Source organism: Arvicola amphibius, chromosome 6 (genome assembly GCF_903992535.2).
Source record: "Arvicola amphibius chromosome 6, mArvAmp1.2, whole genome shotgun sequence".
Taxonomy (NCBI): domain Eukaryota; kingdom Metazoa; phylum Chordata; class Mammalia; order Rodentia; family Cricetidae; genus Arvicola; species Arvicola amphibius.
This window is the reverse complement of record NC_052052.2, coordinates 119935161-119958072: the sequence shown is the minus strand read 5'-3', so window position 1 is coordinate 119958072 and position 22912 is coordinate 119935161. Positions and strand designations below refer to the sequence as shown.

Sequence of the window (22912 nt, the reverse complement as noted above, 5' to 3'; positions counted from 1 at the left end):
TTTATTTATAAGTGGGTTTTAACTGAGCAAAAGAAATCTTACATAACTGGATCAGTCTAGGGCTCAGTGTCAGGAAAATGGCTTTGAAAAAAATCATCCTGAAAGAATTAAAAGAAATACTGGACATCTCATGCCAGGAAAATTTGCTCTCATTCTGAAATCCCTTGACTGACTTAGGCCAGAGAGTATTCAGACCAACCCAATTCACCTGAATCACAAGAGGAATAGATTCCTAAGAAACTCAGGATTACTGGGTATGCAGTGTTACTAACACTGACATTGAGTCTCAAAGAAAACTCTGCATTTCAGAATTGTTTATGTTAAAAGGTATGTCATATAGATATTGCATGCATATCTTTGGGGTTGGTTATGGATAAGATTAATAGAAAAGTCAGGAGTGAAGTGATTTACATCTATCATGGGGCCTACAATCTCCAGTTAATAGAATAAAGAAGTGCTGACCTCCTCAAGGAAGAAAAAACACCTCTTGCCAGACCTAAAGCTAAGCGCTCTCTCTCTCTCTCTCTCTCTCTCTCTCTCTCTCTCTCTCTCTCTCTCTCTCTCTCTCTCTCTCTTTTTAAATTTTAACATTTCTTTGATAATTCCATACATGTATTTAATAAATTTTGTTTTCTTCTCCAGTTAACTTCTCTCGCATGTTTTCTGATGTAAACCATCCTTTTCCTTATTTTTGACTTCTGTCTCCTATTAAAATATGAACTCTTACTGGTGCCAAGACAACTGGTTCAAGAATCGAAACATAAATATGTTTAACACCAGCACATATGAGTGGAAGTGGGAAGATCAGGAGTTCGAGGCCAGCCTCTGCAACGTAAGACCACTTCTCAAAACTTTAACTTATTCCATACTTAGACTTGAACAAAGCAGTGAAGTACTGCATACCCTGTGGCTTTAGTTTGCTACCTGGAGGTTTTAGGATATTTCAGTTTTTATTACCAAATCAATCTCTCTTTCTTCTCCTCCTCCTCCACCATCTATACACCCATGCAAAATTGGTCATGTTTCTCTGGAGAAATCTAATACATAGTCTGTGGTAGTTGAAAACTTTTATCTATACCATCTCATAAATCTACAAATTTCAAATCTCAGTATGGTATCAGCTTATTGCTTTATTTTTTTCCTTTGTGACTTCTTCCTCTTCCCTCCCCAACCACTGTCAGCTCCCAAAGAGAAAGTTTCATCACAAGTCAGAAGTAGAAAGATGGGTATATATTGCATTTTTAAACTTTGTATTTTTAAAAATTGTATTTTAAAATGCATTTCAAAACTACAGAGACATTTGGATTTAGATTTCAACTTCCATTTTACAAATTTTTGGCAAGCTGAAGAGTGCTAGTGTATTAAACACCCACTTATAGCTAAATCTTCCTTTATCACTGGAAGGCTTGTGCAAATGCAAAAGGAACATAGACTTCTAATCTCCTTCTCTTTGACAGTGATTAGTTTGTGTCTCCTTGAAGAACAAAAGAGAAAGTGGAACCATTCTTCTGCACTGATCAGATTGAATCCACCCTAGTGAGCTGACTAAGATGAAATAGAATCCAGGAGATGGTAGGATACAGATTCCATCTTACATGTTAGATTTCTGCATAAACATGAGGGTGTGCCCAAGAATTTCTATCTAGTTTTAGGTATAAAAATCTTATTACACCCCAGATGTAATACCAAAATAACACTGCAATAATAAAAATAACCAACATCATTTATAGGCTATAAGGCTTTTCTCACCCTTATAGAACTGAACATATACTTTCTTGTTTCAGAATGATTTGCATAAAGTTGCCTACTGCCAATGCCAGTTCGTGCTATTGAAGGTAGTCTCATCTGCTTGAACTGCCAATTGCGCATGGCAGCTACATATAAACTGCCTTCACAGAAATACCTAGTTTAGAACTTAGAACTTGGTTAAGTAACTGCCTGCAGTCTAGTCAAATTGACACATAAAAGCAGCCATCACAATCATCCATTCATGAGGAGCAGGTGATTGAATTTGTTCTCTGACTCTGTTACCTATTTCACAGGCAGGTGATCCAGAAGTATATACCTGACTCCTATGACCCAGATTTATTAAGAAAACAAAACAAAAAAAAGCAAAAATTTAGCCTGCCCTGATGAGGTAGAAATCAACAAGCATGAGGCTTGGAAGGATCAGTGGCATTAGGGACAGCAATCATTCTGTGATAGAGGCTGAAACAAACCTACAGAGAGAGACAAGACTTGGATAGTGTTGGTTCCCAATCTGTGAGGCCTAGGTACATTCCTGCCTTTTCATTGAAATAGTTCCTTTACTTTTATGAGCTATTCTTGTTGTTGCATTTTTAAATCAAACAGTGTTTTCTTCATCACTCTTTAAGCAGAACTGAGCTGGATTGATGTTACATAAAACTAGAAGTTACTGTATTAAGATACCCCGAGAAGACTGTATCACTGGGCTACACACAAACATTTGTACTCCTTTCTCTATAGGCATGTGGTCTGCTTATTCACTTTGAAAGGGAATAGTACACACATGGAAGTATGCCACTTTAAATTCAGAGAAATATTTGGAAGGTTCTCTGTCAGTGAGCATCGTGGTGCCTCAAATGGCAGAGTTCCTAACATTGGTAAACAACAAACCCAGCAAACCATACACATATAATGAACAAGCATGAGGTAAAAGCCACTGAGATTTTTAAGTTTTCCTGTTACTGTAGTACATTCTAGTTTATTCTAATATAACAGTGTACTGGCTGAATGTGTGTGTCAACTTGAAACAAGTTAGAGTCTGAGGTAAAGGAGTCTTAGCTGAGTCTTAGAATTTCCATCGCTGTGACAAAAACACCATAGCTAAAAAGCAAGCTGGGAAACACTTTCACATTGCTGTTTGCTGCCAAAGAAACATAACATAAATCTTTTATGACAGTGAGACATATCTGCTCTGGCAGCACCAATCTACTTCAAAGGTTATAAGCATCAAAGAACCTTTATATGGAGTTTGCCTCAAATGTGCAAAGAAACTGCCCTTGCCTAACTGCTGACAGAATGCCATCCAAATTAGAAGAGCAGGACACAAAGGAAGTCAACTGCTTTAACTTTGCCAAAATAAGGAAGAACTGTCCTTCAAAATTTCTGCTTCACAGAAAAGTCTATCAGATTTACTGGGCCTGTAGGCCAAAGATGGATGCTCCAATATTATAGAGGAAACTTGGGTGACTGTCAAGGCCACCAGCTGTCTTCATCATTTTTATAGTTTTGGAAGTTGCCTGCTCTTCACTTCCTATTTATTCAGGTAATATTTATCCTTCTCAGGTCTCTGATGGAGTTGAAAATTGACATATCCTAAAACCTCCAGATTCAGGACTTGGAGTTGGCCCAGCCCAACAGTTACCCAATCTATAAGTTCCTGGAACTGGGAAGGAGCCAGCTCTGTTGAACCATAGCCACGGGATCTCCATAACTCAGGACAACAGCAAGATGTCCGAGTGGAGTCTTGGTGAAAGTCCAGACTGGTGGTGTAGCCAAAGCCAGATTCCTCGAACCAGACCAACAACTAATTGCAGTGAACCTTTGCAAGGAAAGATGTTTGAGCAAAAACGTATAGTGTGTGAGACACACAGTTGCTCCCAAGGCTACTACAATAAACCGATATTTGATGGTGAGGCAGGATAGACAGAGGAGCAGAATGGTACATACACAGTGGAATGGAGAAGTAGGTCACGTCCAGAGGGATCAGTGAGATTTGTTTGTTTGTTTATGGTTTTTATTTTCATTTTTAAAATTTTCTTTCGTGGCATGAAGTTACAATGGTGGGGGCAGATACGGAAGGACTGGGAAATGAGTGGGATTAGGGTGCATGATGTGAAATTCCTAAAGAATCAATAAAAATTATGTAAATAAGCAAGCAAGCAAGAAAAATGGTCTCTTACTATAAAAAAGAAAGAAGGCATAAACAATGAATATGGTCAATAAGTTAACTTTACTATATTCAATAATATGCATCCTTAATTTTTCAGTGAATTCTTATAATAAACTATGTAATAATGATACAAAGAAAGCAGAATTCATTCAAGTGTCTAATTATTACTACTATCTGTTTTTAGTATGAAGACACAAGCACCTGCACATTAGGAACATTATGGGACTCCATTTCTAGGGTACCTATTCAGGGTCTGAAATATATTACGTTTTCAGTAAGTGGTGACCTCATCCCCCTTCCTTAACTCTGAGCTTAAATACCTGCTTCCTCTCTAACAGCACTTGCTTCTTCTGGCTTCTCTGATCTGTACTTGCTGGCTACTGCCTGCTAGATCCATGCGGCTTTTATAAATACTTTCTCTTCTGCTCTGTCCTTATTTCTGCACTTCTCTGGGAAAACCCAATCTGTTTATAAAATAGCTCACTTTAACAAGTTCGTTTAAATTAAATTAGAACTCTGCATGAAGATATGAAAGTATTCTGTGGACACAGGAGCCGCTAGAAACTGATGCTGAGCTGTGATAATACCTCTGGAAAGTAACATAAAATTGAATAAGAGCTAAAGTGGACCTCGATTTTGATATTCACAGACACTGACCAAAGTTCATTTTCCTCCTTTGTCAAATGCATTGAAGAGCACTTTAACACATTAATTTGGGTTCATTCATTTCCAGTGATAAAATTCACATTTTTATTACTAACAAGTATGAAACATTCAATATTAAAAGACTGAAGAAATCTGCAGGGAATTAAACATAATCAAGTGTATCTATTATATGATTGAAGTGAAATATTTCACTAGAAAGATCACTCTAAGCTGATAATGGCTTCTAAATAATTAATACAATGATAAAAGAATAATGTAAAATACTTCATGTACCTTACCTATATCTTATGAATACAAGATACTACACAACTCTAGATCCAAATTTTTATTTTATATTAATTTATATTTAGTAACGTTTCTTGTAACGCATCATAAAAGTGACACTAGGTATGACAGTGAATGCCTGGAATACCAGTACTAGGGAGTTAGAAGAAGAAAAACCGGAATTTCAAGGCTGTCCTTGGAAAGTGAGTTCAAGACCATTTTGGACTCCATGAGAACCTGTACACAGACACATATAATCATCTCAAAAATTTCACATCCGAGCATATTAATATAATCAATATAGAAAACGTCTTCAGCTATGTGGATCAAGGCTCCCATAACAAATGAAAGATTGTTACCACCTTTATTTAGACTGCTTTTCTATACAGAAAATGTTAATATCTGCTGAGATTTTACCTGATTTAACCCAGAGTAAGGTAACCATTAGAACCAGACAATGAGACCACGTGTTCATCTTTCTCAGCCTTACCACACACCAGTAGGGATTCTACAGGTGTTATCCACATTAAATATTAAAACTACACAGCAGAATTTGATCTTAAAAAACCACAGGAAAAAAATTTTTGTCTCACCTTTCCATTCTGCAATATCATATAGTCACTAAGAAGCCAACAACAGCCTAATGATAATAGTTTGTTAGACTCGTGAGACTTGCGGCAGTTGTTGGTTCTATTTAGTGTTCTGTACAATCTCAGACATTATAAGAACCAGAACTTCCCAAACCTGGCCACTCATCAGAATCTGAGGGAGCAAATGCCCTGTAGTTTACCCAACATACTTTAATTGACTATGCTTAGGGTAGGAATTGGGGTGTCTGAATTTCCATTACTCTGATGTGCAGTTGCATTGGTAATCACTGAATAGTCTTTTCCTCTAATCTTACAGAAAGTCTGAAAATGTGTGATCCACGAGGGTAGACATGGATTCTAAGGGTTATAAGGTCTCAAGTTGTCAGGATGCCATTCTTTGTAACCACATCAATGAGGCCATTTAAAAAACCTATGCACAGATAGGTACATTCATGTGGACATATAAGTGATATCCATTCTCAGCCTCTACTTCAGCTTACCTATATCCATGGCATGATATCAACAAAGTTAATCTGGAAACTGAGGCAATAGTCATACTAACCTAAAAAAAAAATAAAACAACAAACTCCCTGTTCTGGTTAGTTTTTTCTCAACTTGACACAAGCTAGTCCTCCAGGGAGGGGCACCCACAACTAAGAAAATGCCCTCAGCAGATTGGTCTGTGGGCAAGCCTGAGTGGTGTTTTCTTCATTAATGACTAATGTGGGTGGGCCAAACCCATTGTGGTTGGTACCACCCCTGGACAGCTCATGTGGAGTTATATAAGAAAGAAGGCTGAGCAAGCCATGCGAGGGAAGCCAGTAAGCACCATTATCCCAAGGCCTCTGATTCAGTTCCTGCTGTGAGTTCCTACCCTGACTTCCTCTATAAAGAACTGTGATATGAAAGTGTAATATAGAATAGTAACTAAGACACCTCCACACTTTTGGCCATGGTATTTTATTACAGCAATGAAAAATTTTTATGTCAATGTGCAGGAAATCTGCACACACACACACATGCCTCTCAAAGTTTCATAAGCAAAATTAGGGTTTTCTTTCCCATTCTAAATACAACATGCTTTTGATTCATTATTAAAGATATTTTCTGAATACTTATATCTGACATCTTTGAAGAATATAAAGATAAGTAAAACAAAGTGCTCATCTTCAGGCTATAAATATACAATTAAAATATAAGCTTGGCTGAATTTTAGAGAGTTTGCAAGCAGCCAATAATAAGACAAACACTCAAGTAATAGAAATGTTCTGATATAACTGTCATATCCAGATTAACATAGTAGGAAGTATGAGAAGGAACAGTGCAATTGAAAATCTCAGGGGCATTTTCTCTAGACATTGGTAGCATGTAAGATTCCTATAGAGCCTCTGATCCCTAATCAATAACAAAAGCTTGAAAATGTTTGTTCTGATCTTGGGGAAGGAATCTGCAACAGCAACAACGGGGCAAATAACTCAGCAAGAGGGAAAGCCATACGACAAAAAATGCAAATTGATTTTCCTTCTGCCATACCTTTGACCTGGACAGCAATCAGAAGGTGCCACCCACAACCAGGGATGAACCTCCCATATCAGCCAAAGTATCAGGACACTTCTTCAAGTGATGCTCCCTGCTCAGGTCATTCTAATTTGTGGCAAGCTGACATTAAAACCAACCATAATACAGGATAAGTCTGATTCTATTAGCTGAAAATTATAAAGATTTGAGTGCTTAGGAATGACGTTAAAACATTTGGGACAACTTCTTGAAACAAACAAAAATCTCATAAACTGTTGTGCACACAAAATGAAATACAATGTTGACTTGTTGTGTGTCTTAGAATGCTCATAACTGCAACACTACTTAAACACATACTCTGATTTTTTTTTTAATCAGTGGTGAAAAACTATTAACCAACCACTTTTCTATTTAGCCCCAATACATCTTAGGGATTTTAATTGATGTTTCAAGATGTATAATTAGTGCATCTTTTTACTTTTATAAATTGGTATATAATAAACATGTCTATACATATGCATTATTTAGCCAAGAATACGTTTAAATGTTTATATGTATAAATATTTCCCTAAAGAAATATTGATGCTATGAACCTAATATCTTCCATTCATGAGAAAACCTGAACAGTCCTCGTGAGACACTACCTATCACTATACATTTGTCTAACCAGTGATACAAATGTCAGGTTCACAGGAATGCTCACATTAAGTTTCAGATAAGCATGTAGGTGAATGTAAACTTCTATTATTCCACAGAAATGCGAGTAATATTTTAAACACAAAATCTCAGATAACTACAGTAGTCATGAATTCTGATATGCCTCACAAAAATCACAATTACTTTGCAGCTTTCCCTGAAGTATATTTAACCTATGAATAGCCATGAACACAGGAACTGTTTACTAAAGCTTTCTTTGTTATTACTATACTATGTGTATCTTAATGTATAAGATTTGGCTCATAAATAACAGAAGCAAATTTGCAATTCAAGAGGAAATCTGAGCACATTTGAAAAGATCTTTTATGTTCTTTGATTTGCTCAAGGAGCAAATCTAGTATTGAATGCTCCCAGTTCTACTAGACAATAGTGATGCTCTGAGTTCTAGCTAATACTAGTTCAATTAGTAATACCTACTTATAATGCCTTTTTGTTTAAATTCTTGGAGAGCTTATACTTATAGTGCCTCTGAAAAGCAGACCAGTAGAAAGTTATTGCCTTTATTCTATAGGCAGAGAAACTAACACACAGAAAGGTTAAGTAACTTTGCTAGGGTCATGTGATGAACAAGAAGTATTCAAGGCAGGTGGGGTGACAAATGACTGTGATCCCAGCACTTGGGAGGTGGAGTCAGAAGGACCAGTGCCTCAAGGTCATCTTTGGTAATGTAGAAAGTTAGGAGATTAGTTATATAATACTCTGTCTCCAAATCCTAAAACTGGGGGTATTGGAGGAAGAGCAAAAACAAAAAAGACTCAGTTAATGTTCTCATTCTCAGTTCATAGAGGGGGTTTACTTTCTTTTTGTTTTGTTTAGACAAGGCTCACTATGTAGCTTAAATTGATCTCAAATTTGTCATAATCCTTCAGACTCATTTTTTTTTTTTTTTTTTTTTTTTGGTTTTTCGAGACAGGGTTTCTCTGTAGACTTGAAGCCTATCCTGGAACTAGCTCTTGTAGACCAGGCTGGTCTCGAACTCACAGAGATCCGCCGGCCTCTGCCTCCCGAGTGCTGGGATTAAAGGCGTGCACCACCACCGCCCGGCTCAGACTCATCTTTTTAAATGACAAGATTACAAACTAAAGCTGCTACATGTAATTACATGGTTTAAAAACACTTAAATGTGCTTTTAAGAAATCTAAGAAAGTAGACTTAAGAAATCTAAAAACTAAAGGTAACCAGGTCTATCATTATATATTAAAAACACTATTCTATGGGCATATAACAAAACTTGTAATTTGTGTTTGGTTGGCTGCTATAGCTATTAAATATGCTTTGTTACTTGTGGCTTTCTGAAGCTTCTGTTCAAACGAAGCTTGATTTCTGTCGTCTGAAGATAGGCTGACATAGCTGTGAACTAAGCAATGGCTGACAGTCTGATGAATCTGAGTTTGTCTCTGATGGTGTCTCTACGGCTCACTCCAGTTCTCCATACCACAGCTATTTGTGAAGCTCGCTGTCCTCAACACTTGATCTGTGGCTAGTACATGCTGTTATTATTAAAAAGTACACAGATAACACTTCATTTGAGTTTGCAGGACTATATGATGGTTAGCACTGCCTTCTGTTTCTGGTGTGCCTGACCTTTACAGTCATTTTACCATTAGATTATAGAAAATAAATATTAAAATGTGGCCGGGCGGTGGTGGCGCACGCCTTTAATCCCAGCGCTCGGGAGGCAGAGGCAGGCGGATCTCTGTGAGTTCGAGGCCAGCCTGGTCTACAAGAGCTAGTTCCAGGACAGGCTCTAAAAAAGCTGCAGAGAAACCCTGTCTCGAAAAACCAAAAAAAAAAAAAAATATTAAAATGTGGATAGTGAGATATATTAATATAGTATTTAAAAAATTTTCTCAAGTAAAGGCAGAAAAGAGAAAAGGTTTTGTAATTGTGCTCAATAAAGTGAGTCTGCATCTTGAATGTGGCAATATAAATCCATGGTGTTTCTAACTTCAGTTCCTCCAGTCCCTCCAGAACTCTGAATCCACCATATAGCAACAGCCACTAGATAACACCACTCTTGTTTTGGTTTTTCTTTTTGTTTTTCGAGACAGGGTTTCTCTGTAGCTTTGGAGCCTGTCCTGGAACTGGCTCTTGTAGAACAGGCTGGCCTCGAACTTACAGAGATCCACCTGCCTCTGACTCCCGAGTGCTGGGATTAAAGGCATGCGCCACCACCACCCCTAGGCTCTGAAAACACCACTCTTACTTCAAACTAAAGAAATCCTTCTCCCATAACCTATGTCTATCATTCTTTACCTCTTTAGTAAAGTATACCTTGATTCAATGAAGATGTAGCTGTTAGTGCTTGCTGGCATGAAACCCAGGGTTTCATCTCCAGCACAAACAAGACGTGGTAGAACAGGTCTGTATGGCCAGCACTCAGGAGGTGGCGTTGAGGTCTGAAATTCAAGGGCATCCTCAATTAAGTGGCCAATTGGAAGTCAGCCTAGGATAAATGACACTGTCTCCAAACATCAACCCCCTCCCAACACACACACACACACACACACACACACACACACACACACACACACACGGCGGGGGTGGGAAGAACACTTAAATCCTGCATCTGTCCCAAGGCAAAACAAAACATTGCCATTGTCAGTTCCATTTTCTTACCCACCAGCTGCCCCAGCAAACAATCCTCAGTTTATATGGATGGCTTCATCATTCAAACCATCTCCTCCAAAAGTTCCCTGCCAATGCCACAAAGATCCCAGCTCCTTTCCCCTTCGGTTCTGCATGCCTTCTGCTCACCCCTGAACCCAGACCCCGCCCCGGCCATCAGTCCTCCATTCACAAACCAACAGCTTTAATTTTAATCTACCTAGCCATTCTACTCCCAGAATTTAGAATACGCAGCACAGAAGACAACTCATGATTTGACTCCTGTTCTTCTGCAGCCCCGTCTTTCTCAACAACCCAGGGTGACATGTGCTACTCAACCTTCTCAGTGTGCATGTCTGGTCCCTGTTCTGTGGGATCCCCCCTTTGTTTGTATCCATTTTTACCATTTTCACTTTTGTACTGGAAAAAGGTGCCTTACTTATACCTAAAACTACAGTTAGGGGGCTGGAGAGATGACTCAGAGGTTAATAGAGAGCACTGACTGTTCTTCCAGAGGTCCTGAGTTTAATTCCCAGCAACCACATGGTGGCTTACACCATCCATAATGAGAACTGTTCCCCGTTCTGGCCTGTAAGCATACATGCAGGCAGAACATTGTATATGAAATAAAGGTATGTGAAATAAACTAGTTAGTAAAGTCATCAATTCTTTTCTCCATACACACTTCCACACAAATAATCTTTTTTAACATTTATTTTTATGTGCATTGTTTTGCCATGAATTCCACAGGAAAGAGAGTTACAGACAACTGTGAGCTGCCACATGGGTGCTGAGAATTGAACCAGGGTCCTCTACAAGAGCAGTCAGTACTCTTAACCTGCTGATCCATTTCTACAGGCCCAATCTTTTGTTTTCTTGACTGCCCACTTCACTGAGTGGACATTCTTTGAATTAAAGAGAATCAGTGTGTGTCACTGGGCCACCAACTTACTCGGCACCATATCTAGTGTCAAAGGGGGCCTTAGCCTCCTCCAAAAGAAACCACAAGTCCATCCGCAGAGGCCAGTTCTTCAGGGTAACTACCGAGATCCTCCAACCGGGAGAGGCGACCTACCGACCTCCCTAGATTTTATCTGCGATAAACCACGTCGCAGGCTGAATGGAAAACGCCTGCCAGGGAACCCCCCCTTTCCCCAGGAGCCCCTCCGTGTTCTGAGAAGACAAAGACGCCGCGGCACCGGAACCCTGGCCAGGCGTTGGCAGGTGATCGCGCCTCGCAGGCGGAGAGTGCGACCGTGAGGCCACCAGGCGGTTATCTCATTGCGCCTCGCCCGCGCCGCAAGACCCTTTGTTCGTAGCCGCCATGGTCTTTCCGGCCCCACGACAGGAAGTGCCAGGGGGCGCCCCGCCCCGCTCCCCCGCGCCCCGGAAGTGATCTGGGGCGGCTGCTGCAGAGCGGCCGGGAGGAGGGTGGGTCTCCCCAGAGTGGAGCGCCGGAGTCCTCCTCCTCCGCCGCCCAGGCCGCCGCCGCCCTCCCGACTCCTGCAGCGCCCTGCCCGGAACTCCGAGCACAGTGCCGAGCGCGGTCCGATCGGCACAGCCGAAGCCCGAGAGCCCGCGGGGTGAGCGGCTCGCGGTGCAGGTGAGCGCCCGCCGGGCAGGGAGGCCGGGCCGCGGCGGGGGTGTGTCCGACGGGCCGGGCCCGCGGCCGCCGTGATTGCACGGCCCTCCAGCCGCCAGGGCTCGAACCCGTTTGCGCCCCGAGAACGGGCGGCCTCTCCGGAAGGTCACCTGCATCACTTCGGTGCCTCCCAGGGCCGCGCCCGGGCGGTGCCCGCGACCTGGGGCCGCCGCAGCCGCAGTCCCTGCGCCGTACTCCACCCCGTCCTCCCTCGCTTTCAATCCACTCCTTGCCGATACAGAGCAGCTGCTCTTCAAGCTTCTCCGCCAGGGTTTGGTGCCAGTTAAAGGACTGGCTTTATCAGACTCAAGTCTTAGACGCTCCGCGTCCAACTGAATAACGTGGGCTCTTGTACAGGTTTATCCTCTAGGAGAGGAAGGGAATGTGGGTATTGTGTGATTGGGGGGGGGGTGGGGTGTCTTCCGCGCTTGGTTCCTGAAAGATGTCCAGGAGTAGAAGATCAAATGTGTGTGCTCTAACTGGGTATATGTGTGTTTGAGTGAACAGGCGTGGTGACTAGAGGTGGATTTAGGGGAAATTAAGGAATTAACTGGCCTTTGCTTGGAAACCAGAGTGTCCAGATTTGTGAGAGCTCATCCAAGTATCTTTCAGCTCCTGTGAGAACTCTGGTGCCACGCCCTACCTGTCAAACTGGAAAGCACCCAATCTACAGTTTGGGTTTGTGTGCTGGGAGAACCTTTAGTACTTTTAAAAATTATCTTTAATTCTTTTCCTGTAAATAAATTACAGCTTTAATCACATTCTCAATATTGGGTAACTGATTCATTCCTCTCAATGTAGAGGGCATCACTTTTGGTTTAGGTTTGTTAATATGTCTAGAATACCATTGGCTTATGTGTTTTGGATCTTTTGATACAATATTCTTGTAAACGTCTCTTGTGACCCTTAAGGTGTTCTTCCACCTTAACTTTTTTCAGAGTAGGAGCTGTGTTATCTTCCCGTTTGCATGTGAAATGCTTGGACTCCCCCACATGTCTTCACTTAATGAATGAGTGTGCAGTTGCTCTCATAGTCACTTTCCAAAAGCAATTGCATTTGACTGGGGTGTATGTAGCTCAATGACAGTTGTCCCCTACAAAGGGTATTAGATTCAGTCACTAGCAGGGCCCCAAAGAATTTTGTTAGAGGAGTTTTGTTCCTTTGAGATTCTTGGAACATAAAAATTTTGCTTCACCGTTTTGTTCTTCAGAAGATAGAAGAGCAGCTCAGGAAGAATTTGCTTTTCACAACTCTGTTCTTCAAGAAGTTAAAAATACTTAGGGATTGTAATTAGACGATATAATAATTTCTATTTCATTGTTATGTGTTTACTTCTAGAGTATATCCAGAGTTAGAAGGAGGAGATTTCCTGGCAGCAAGTGTATGCTTGGAGCTGATAACCATACCCAATCTTAATCAAAAAGCGGAAGCTAAGAGTTGATGCTGCTTGGAAACACGCTGCAGAGCAGGATGCTCAGAGTGGCTCCTTTTGAAGTCTTCTGACACCCTGTTGTGACCTTGTCATCTTTTACCAGCAGGCCTTTCACGCTTTTGTTCTGAGATCCTCTGCTGAGTGTGCAGTTGTGTGTAACATTTATTTTGAAGCAGTATTTTATTACAACTCTTTTCCCCTAGGGTTTTCAGGGTGGGGGAGATTAATTATAGGAAAGAATCTTGCTCACCACTTTTAAGGGAGTATTTTGGCCTACAGATGGTTGCATTATTCTCAGTTTAGGGTTGTCAAAATACAGACAAACTGCTGATGTTTTCTCCTCGTACATATGACCCTGCGCTGGCTTTCTAAGCACTGTTTCTACAGAGCACAAGTAAATGTGCCAGTATCACTTCTTACATATGGGTCCGCCAAATAATAGGTTCTTGTATTCTTTCAAAAATGAGTAACAAGGGCAGTCATTCTACAAATACTGGAATAAGAAGCTGTGAATGTTAACTAGGAAAGAGATTATGATCTTGAAGTGGTAGGAGTCAGTAAGTTTCCAAAGACATTTTAGTTCTTAGATTAGGGAGAGGGAAGCCTTTGGTTTCTTATACTGTAGAGAAGTTAGGTTTCCCTTTAATTCAACAACCATCTTGACATTGATAGTTCTCATATATTGATTGCCTCTCAAGCACTGTGGCAAGAGGATTGTTAATACTAGTCTACTGATTATATTTTTTCTCATCTCCACAATATCTCTGCAAGATGGGTGGGCTTCCCCAATGCTAAGTGAAGTTATTTGGCCAGAGGCCCAGCTCACAAGGTAGTGTGTAGTAGAGGATTTGAAAGTACAGTAACCATTTCTAAGAGCACTGAACATGCACCTAATCCTAGAAGTCACAGGAAAGGTGATTGTGACTGAGCTGAGCTTCCAGAAAGCAGATCTGCTCTTACCACTCTCAGCCATGAAGTTTGTGACCTGGAGTCACCAGTGACCCTAGCCAAGGAGCTTCAGGTGGGAACTGCTGGCATCTTTATTTCCGGGGTGCTTGCGAACACAATGTACCCCTACATACGGTCTGTGCGTGCCAAGGTGGAAAGTGGTCGAGCAATGTTCTTGCCAGTGTCCTTGTAGGATACTAGGAAGGCAGCTCGGGCACTTTGATGACTTTCTACTTTTGCAGCACCCGTTTGAGATGAGTGCCATGGCTGTTTGGAAAAAAAAAAATGTACTTTAAAAAATACCGTTTTTTAATGGACTTAGTCTGGGGAATGTGTCCATCTCTTGGTTTAAAAGATGAGAAGGAAGAGGCTGTTGATCCAAATAGCAAAGCTCCTTTCTTGCCCCCATAAGGAAGAGTTATTCTTTGTTTCTTTTCTTTAGTGTGAGACACATTATTATGTTACTGTGTTTGGAAAAATTTGCTTATCAGAGAGACAATGAAATTAAAACTCTGTGAGTTTTTTAAAACAGCAGAAATTTTAAAAAGGAATTTTCATCATTGATTTAATCATACATAAATGTGAGGGTTTATTTCCTCAAAATCAAGAGAATAGTCTAGGTAAGGCATTAAATAAATATTCTTAAATGCAAAAAACTTTGAAAAGCTGAAGGAAAAGTACCAATAAATCATATAGAAATTAGATATTATGATACTTTTTTGAAAACGCTGCACAGTGTCCTGTATTAGATACAAGAGACAGAATATCCAACATACACAATTTCCTTAACTTAAAGTTCCAGTTCTTTGTTTGATTCAGTTTTGAAACTTAAGTGTCAGAGTTTCACAGTGTAATTATGGACAGTTATGAAATGATCTTGACTTCCAGATGCAGTGTAAAGATAGATAAGAATCCCATTTGCACAAAGAACGTGATGGTAGTCATTTAAGCTGTAGATTTCTGTGTCTTTTTTAACACAGCCAAATAGCTATAGTAGTACCCATTGAAAATGCTGCTAAGTGAGTTGGGAGTGGTTTATATACAGCACCCTGTCTGTGTTTTATTCCGTTGGCTTCTCTGGCCAGTGCTGTGCCCGTACCAACACTCAGTCAGAGGTTTCTATCACACTGATATCTGGTGTACTGCCTAGCTGCTTAGCCCCCATTGCCACAGCCCCTCCTCAGTGTTTCTGTTGCTCTTCTAGTTTGTTCTTCCCCCGCACCCCAACCCCCAGTGAATCTTAGCACCAGTTTGTCTGACTCTGTTGCTATTCTTACTGGAATTGCATTAAATTTATGAATTTACTTAGGAGCAGTTGACTTCTTGATGGTATTGAGACATTTTAACATTAACATAAAATACCTTTTTTTCTAAAGTTTATTTTTTCTTTAGGAACTGACTTGTGTTTTTAATACAACTTTTGTGTTTCTTATTAATTTTAGTCATATTTTATCCTTTTTAGGTAAATCTTCAAATTGATTATTATTTATACACATAAATACTGTTGATTTCTGCTCATTTTCCTAATATCTTGCCCAATTCTTACTAAGTTACTTTATACTGTTTTTTTCTCTTAGGCTTTCCAGATACTGTCACATCATCTGTAAATACAACTCCTCTTCCTTCTTCTCTGTGTCTATGTGTTTTACTTTAGCTGGTCTTTCTAGAACAGTATTAAGTGGCTATACAGATGCATATATTGTACCTGGATATTAATTTGGTTATGGGTGTGCATCTTTCAAAGACTGCAGTTCTCTTTAAGAGAGACTTAACTAGAGACAGATATAGTGAGAGGCATTCAAAACTGAGTCTCCTCAGGGGAGCAGTGACAACAATGATGAGCAAAAGTTGCGTTTCCTGAGGCTGGGGGGGGGGGGGGGGCAGACTACAGTGATGAGTAATGAAGATGCCTGGTGGTTTCCCAGTTCACGCTTGAGTCCTGTTTTCTTCCAACTTCTCTGTGGTGTTCTTCCAGACTTTACTGTTGTCTTCTCACAGCCTCCTAAGTGAAGCTGCCATATATATAAAAATTGAGGGGATCTCTTATAGAATTTCTCAGTCTGAAGTGGTTTCTGAGCTTTGCAGATGAATTCAGGTCACTTTATCCTGCTGTGGCTCTGGCTCTGGCTCGCATCATTGGTTCTCTTGGGCATATAGCAAAGTTGATGTGTGATCCAGATAGTGTATCCAGGGACAACAGAGTACACAGCTTTGCGGTGGATATAGACAGGATTATCCAAGGGCGTGACTTTTCTGGCTTTGAGGTTAACCTTTCTTCAGTTTATTTATGCAAGTCTAGTCCTGTGTGTGGAATGATGTCTTGATGTGGAATCAGGTGTTGGTACAGCATCCTGCAGACATTTGGTTCATATAACAATGGTAGTACATACCAACGTTCAGTCTCCGAAGGCCCAAAGAATGTGTTTAGATCACTGCTATGTAATTCATATAGAAAACATGTTTCTGACCCTGTCTTAAAAAGAAAACGTTTCCTGTAGTCCTTTTTTTTTTTTTTTTTTTTCTATGTAGCTAAGGAAGACCTTGAGCTTCTGATTATGCCACCACCTCACAAAAACTGGGATTATAAGCTTACACCACTATGTCTCACAAGAATAATGTTTTTTGTTTGTTTGATGATGAGGATTAGACCTAGGACCTTGCATATGCTGGGCAGGTGCTCTATCACTGAGGAACACCCCAGTTAATACATGGGTTCTTATAATTTCTGGATTATGTAGGGCCGTGTGTGAGTGCTCAGTCCATATCCCATTGTCTGCCATTAAAATCTTTCCTCTCCCAGGGGTGCTGAGTGGACCTTAGGCTGCAGAGTTTGTCCCTAGATGTCCAGCACTGGCCTGTTTATCCTTACTGTCTTAGCAGTGCTGTCAAGGTGTTAATAATCTCTTGTCGTCCTAGGTTGATAGCATCTTACCAGACATCTTGGTCTGTGTCCTGCTGTGCATTTCTGCTTTCCTGCATAGGCGTCTTGCCTCTCTGGCCTGGAATTTTGACTTGGTTGTGGATTTGGGGAACTTCATACTTTGGAGAACCTCAGATCTCACTCCTTGGCACACGTTGCTGTCCTAGTACAGAGTTTGCAGTAATTTTCCCTTTTTTATCTTCCTCTCCATTGCCTTCTAGCCAGAGAAATCTGTCTCCTTTTACCCCTCCCCCTTTTTTGAAGGGATGGGCTGGCCCTTTTTTTCAAGAACATCTGGCCTGGAATATTTGATTCCCCCCTGCCTCCATTATGCTAGGATTGCAGGAATGTATCACCTCACTTGGCTCTACTCACCTTTTTTGCCAAAGGCATTCAGTCTGGGAAAGAAAATCTCTGTCTTCTGAGGCTTTAGGTTTCTGGGACACCAGCCCTGATCACTTAGTGCTTAGATAATTGGTACCTTTCCCACAGCCCTACTAGTCTCTCAGGTCTCCCTGATCTCCTGCCTGTGTGCTACAATTACGATCATTCTCTATGTCCCTTACTTTATTATTATATGCTACTTTTGTTATTTGTTGCTTGCTTAATCCCAAATAAATGAAAAACTTATCTTCTTGTTCTTGCTTTCAGTTCAGAAAATTCAGTCCCTTTTATTTTTTAAGTCTATTTTTTTATCTTGTTACAATTGTGTGAAATTTGTATATTTATTGGTCATTTCCTTTGCTTTTCTGTAATTTGTTCTTTAATGTTGTCTTGTCCCCTTTTTCTTCAATAAAGAGGCTAATTCTTTTTTAAAACATTATTGAAATGTAATTCATCTACCACAAACTCATCCTCTTAAATTTCATAGTTCAGTGAATTTTGGAATAGTCAGAGACTTACGTTACCTTTACCATTGCTAGAAAACTTCTATTGCCCCTTAAGATGAAAGCCATTGTAGATTTATCCTGCCTTGCAGGAAATTCTTGGCTGCTGTTATTCATGTCTCTACAAAGTTGCCTATTCTGGATGTTCTAGGATTCCATAGATGGTCTTTTGTATCTGACTTCTTTGGTTAACATACTGTTTTCATACGTGACATAGCATATGTGAATACTTAAATTTTGTATAGTTGAATAATCTGTTGTGTGAATGTGCTGTGCTAATTGGTTGATACTTGAGTGCTTCTGCGTTAGTGTCTTAACACTACATTGTATCTTCTGACTTACCTTGAACAATTTGAGGAATAGGCAAGTACCCCCTAGGGTACCTGTTCCATTTGGTGAAGATATAGAAGAACTAGCAGTGTGTTGCCACTTTTATTCCATCTGTATAAACACTTGATATTGCCATATTTTTGTCATAGCCATTGTAGTAGGTATAATTTCTACATTCTTTTCATCTGTTAGGGTGCTTTAAGCAGTCCTGTGTGTGAAGTAATTTGTATTTTAGCATATCATGTCTTTTCTTCCTACTTGTCTTAGTTTAAGATCAAATGCTGAGAAAGCTTTATTATAGGAATTATAAATGTGACTTTTTGAACTTCTAAGTAAATTTCCTTTTTAGTTCACTAACAAGATTTATATTTTACATTAGCATTTTTGATGAGTTTAATACTATTAAAGTTATATATATATATACATATATATATCTTAATATGTATATGTGTCTATATCTGTGTGTTAATCTGGTGTGTGTATCTGGCATGTGAGTGCCCAAGGAGGCCAAAGTGATGTTAGATCCCCTGAAGCTTGAAGTACAGGTGGTTATGAGCTGCCTGACCTGGGTGTTGGGAACTGAACTTCGTTCCTTTGGAAAAGGAACAAATGCTCTTAACTGCTGAGCAATCTCTCTGGTGCTACTGTTAAAACTTTAAATTGTTAAAATACATTGTTAGAACTTGTGCAATAGGAAATAACAAGACAAAATGTCTGAGGTGAGGAATTAGAGTATTCATAAGAAATACTGGCTTTGTTTCTTAAGGGAATAGAGTAATATTGACTACAAACCCGCAAAGCCCAAATTAGGACTAGAGTAACCAAAAATGGTAGTTTCATGTTATATACATCTCAGTATGCAATATGGCTAAATATTTAACCGTGAAACTTAACTAATTTTGTATATATGATGTTATTTGACTTTTTCTTTTTGAGATAGGACCTTTCTCTGTAGTACTGGTTCTATCTATATCTCCTATTTGTTCCATATAAAGATCCAGTGAGGGCTATTGATTTGGTTCAGTGTGTAAAGATGCTTGCTACCTCTCTAATGACCTTAGTTTCATCTGCAGAACCCACATGGTGGAAATGAGAATCGATTTCCACAAGTTTTCCTCTGACCTTCACCCACTCACAGTGGTATACTTGCGTCCACACTCACCTATCACACACACACACACACACACACACCATACCACTCACACAAATACACAAATATAAAAAATTCAGTAGAGATCAAATGAGAAGCTGGGTGTGGTCACATGTTTGTAACATCATCACTCAAGATGCTAAGACAAGAGGACTGAAAGTCATTTGGAAGCTACACAGTTAGCCCTGTCTCCAAAAACTAAAAAGTAAAATTAATATAAATTCAACAAATAAGTGTTCCATATGGGATGTTTTTGTTTTGAAGCTTTCAGACCTACAGAAAAGTTGGAAGAACAGTGCATTGGATCTGTACAAACCACACCTGTGTTCACCATCCACTCATCATCCTTTCAGTTTACTCGTTCATCCATGTAGCCATTCAGTTTGGTGCTGGGGATCGAACCCAGGGCCTCCTGCATCTGCTGGGTGCGCCACTGATGAGCTACATGCCAGCCCTGATTTTCATTTTGCTACCTTTGCTTTTCTTTCAGCAGTTAAGGGATTTTTGTTTATTTATTATTTGACTATCTGTTTCAAAGTTAATGGAGAAATTAATCTCTGTGCTCTTTTACTTATATATTTGAGCATAAAGGCAGTCTTCTACATACCTACCATATTGTAAAGCCTAAGACAGTAATACTTCCATAATACTATCTAGTTTCTGGTTCAAATGAATATTTCTTAGTTGTCTCTTAATGTTTTTAATAGCTCTTTTTTCTTGTCTTAGAATCAGTCAGAGTCCATGATTTCTCTCTCCCAGTTAGTCGTTAGTCCTTATCTTTTTGAATGAACTTATCTCTGATCCGTGTACTTTTATGAGATATAATTTAAATAATTTATCCACTTTAAGGTTTGTGTGATTTTTAATAATTCCTAAATTGTGTAACCATTGCTATAATACAATATTAAAACATAGTTTTCAAACTTTGATAAGATTCTTTTTTATGCATGTGTGTGTGTGTTTGTGTGTACTTGGTGTGGGTGCGTGCATGGGCATGAGGCCATGTATGTGAGGCCATCATGTGTCATCCTCAGTAATCCTTTGATGCGATGTTTCTCATTGGCCTGGGAGTCCCAGTGATCCTCCTGTTTCCATCTCTAGCCTGGAATTACAGGTGCCCACCATCATGCCTGGTCTTTGTACACTTCTTGGGATCACACTTGGTCCTCATACTGGCTTTACCAATGGAGGCTCCCCACCCCTAGCCCATATCTTGGTAAGATTCTGTATGCCCAAGTTAATCCCTATTCCCATTCCCCAGTACTAGACAACTACTATTTATATTCTTTTCCAGGAATTTTCCTTTACCCTTTCTGGACAGAACATAAGTATTGAATCATATAATAGTCAGGCTTTTGTGCCTTTTTTTTTAACTTGGTGCATTTTTATGACTTACTCATTTTGTAACATGTAGCTAGTAGTTTTTCCATTTTTGTTGATGAGTTATAGTCCATCTTATAGATATATTACATTTTGCTCATCCATTCACTGGTTGATGGAGATCTAGATTATTTCTATGGATTTTTGCTTTTTTAATTATTAAATAATCTTGCTGTGAATGTTCTCATAAAAGTCTTTATATGAACGTGTTTTCATTTCTCTTGGTATATACCCAGGGGTGTAATTGCTGGGTTGTATGGTACATTTATTCTTAACTTTTTCTGAAACTGCCAAGCTGTCTTCTAAATTGGCAACTATTTTTTTTTTCATTCCTATCACCAGCTTTTGAGAGCTTCTGTTTGAGGGCTCAGCTTTAAGAACATGTTTACAACCACTGCTATAGTTTGTTATTATTATATAGCCATTCTAATGGATATAAAATGATATCCCATTGTGGCGAATTCTGTTTATGTGGTTGTTTTTGTCTTCTCCCAGGTGCTGGGATTATATGTGTTCATGACCACTTTCGTGGTACTGAAGATTGAACCTAGGACTTTGTGCTTGCTGGGCAAGCCCTCTTCAGACTAAGCTGCATCCCTAGCCCTTCTTGTGATTTAATTTTCATGTCTCTAATGATTATGGTGTTAAGCATCTCTGTGTGTCCTTAGAGGCCATTCATACATATTCTTTAGTGAAATGACTAATGCATTCTTCTTCCCTGTTTCTTTTTAAATTGGCTTGATACCTTTTATTATGGAGTTATGTGTGTATTCTATATACTAGATTATATATATTAGCCTTTCATTAGATATGTTCTTAGTAAATGATTTAGTTGGCGAGTGCTGGTATTGTAATGATGTTTAACCATGAGTGATGCATAATGTCCTCATTTGTTATGAAGCTATTTTTTGAGGGTTGGAATAAAAACAGGACTTTTCTTAATTTCTCTGCATGTTTACTACTGAGCCACATACATAGCTCTTTTTATTTTTAAAGATTTTATTTATTACATATACAATACAGTATTCTGCCTCCATGTCAGAAGAGGGCACCATATGTCATTGTAGATGGTTGTGAGCCACCGTGTGGTTGCTGGGAATTGAACTCAGGACCTCTGGAAGAGCAGTCAGTGTCCTTAACCTCTGAGCCATCTCTCCAGCCTCCATACATAGCTCTTGATTTACTTCTTTCTGTGGTGGAGTGAGGAGTGGATAGATAATTCCCTTTCTAAAAGGAAGGGATTATGCACAGACAAGTCATATGTGTGCTAGTCTTATGGTGTTATATCATTCTGTAGTGAATAGAAGGTTGCTTAATTAGGAAGTATTTAAAAATAAAGACATGTTTAATTGATTAATTTTGGCTCTGATCACACTTTGTGAGCAGTACTTTTGCAGCTTTTTCCAAACACATGTTAACACGTGGTCTAAGATAAAATATCCCATTTCCCACACATGTTAACACATGGTTTAAGATAAAACATCCCCTGTTAACAATGAAATAACTTGATAATGCCCCAACCCTGCTTCTCCTAGCCATTCTTCTGTTTTCTTTAGCTCTCTCGGTAGGGTTATATCCAACTGTTTCGGAGTCCCTGCATTCCTACAGATTGCTGAAATCGGTCTTTTATAGTTAGTTTGCTATCCTTCCACATTCACTGAAGTGGGGTTCTCAAGCTGTGTCAGTGCCCATATGTTACATGATTCATCTTTCAAGTGAGTTTTTTAAAAGTAAGGCGCCCCAGTTCGTTTTTATAACTGGGTGTGTGATAGATATGGTGACAATGATGAGGACTGTTGATGGAGCCGATTTTCCTGCTTAAAACTGGAAGTTTGGGTTTTTTTTTTTTTTTTTCTCACTGGAAGTGTTTTTTATCTAAATCCTGAATCAGTAATAGAACTAGTTGTTCATGTGTGGATTTTGCATTTCTTCCACATACTGCCTT

The 22912-nt window shown here is 39.5% G+C and overlaps 1 protein-coding gene across 1 annotated transcript in view; it reads left to right on the top strand.

Moving 5' to 3' along the window:
• Nucleotides 1–11673: 11673 nt before the first annotated feature.
• Nucleotides 11674–22912, top strand: part of Rala (RAS like proto-oncogene A) — a 55919-nt gene continuing 44680 nt past the window's right edge. The window contains exon 1 of the mRNA XM_038334877.2: nt 11674–11881. The gene's annotated coding sequence lies outside the window, so the exon portion shown is untranslated. The remainder of the gene's footprint in view (nt 11882–22912) is intronic.